This window comes from Penaeus monodon, chromosome 29 (genome assembly GCF_015228065.2).
Source record: "Penaeus monodon isolate SGIC_2016 chromosome 29, NSTDA_Pmon_1, whole genome shotgun sequence".
Lineage (NCBI taxonomy): Eukaryota > Metazoa > Arthropoda > Malacostraca > Decapoda > Penaeidae > Penaeus > Penaeus monodon.
In genome coordinates, this window is record NC_051414.1 from 28,239,821 (window position 1) to 28,240,666 (window position 846).

The following is an 846-nucleotide window of genomic DNA, read 5'->3' on the forward strand; positions in this document are numbered from 1 at the left end:
CATACGGTACCTGTTCATTATATACATCTGAAATGAATATTATGGGCAAGATTAAACAAGTTCCACAGTAGAATTTCCAGATGTGTATCTAGTTTTTTAAAGATTACTTGTCAGAAATAAGTCATGAGAGTTGTTTCCCTTTAACTAAACCACCTAATTTCGTTAAGACCTATAATCTATAGCACTGAATTGCAATAAAAATGATGGGCATCCCCTACAGGTGGGACGGGACCCTGATGGACTGACTTCAAGTGGAGAAGACGTGAAAGGCTTTGGCATGAGTCAAACCTCAACCAACAAGATACACCAGTGTTCCTACTGTGGCTACTCCACGCCCAAGTATGCTCACTATGCAGTCCATTTGCGAACTCATACTGGAGAGAAGCCTTACATCTGTCCGTGCTGTCCATTTCGCTGCACACAGAGCGGCAATCTCAAAATTCATCTTCGAACTCACACTGGAGAGAAACCATATTCTTGCCATTACTGTCCATTCCGCTGTACCCAGAAAAGCAATCTCAAGATACATCTACGCACCCACAATGGAGAAAAGCCAAATGCAATTACATAACTTTAAGTACCAGTGACATTAATATGTATATACGTTTTTGTAGATGACGGTATTATTTAGAAAAGATAATTAGATATTATTTGTTATGCTTCTAATGAATGATTTATGAGGACAGGTGATGCATAAATGTTTATATGTGTTTGTGCTTACAAGTGTGAATGTGTCTCTGTTAGAATGTATGTTTGTGGGTATGTTTATCTATTTGTAAGTGTATAAACATGCACTTTTGCATATGTTAACATACATATTTGGTTTGGGGTTGTATATGTGCATCT

The 846-nt window shown here is 37.7% G+C and overlaps 1 protein-coding gene across 1 annotated transcript in view; it reads left to right on the forward strand.

Annotated features, from left to right (window-relative positions):
- The window catches only part of LOC119591816 (zinc finger protein 513-like), a 72,589-nt gene that overhangs the window by 59,024 nt on the left and 12,719 nt on the right, over nt 1-846 (forward strand). The gene's annotated exons all lie outside the window — the stretch shown is intronic.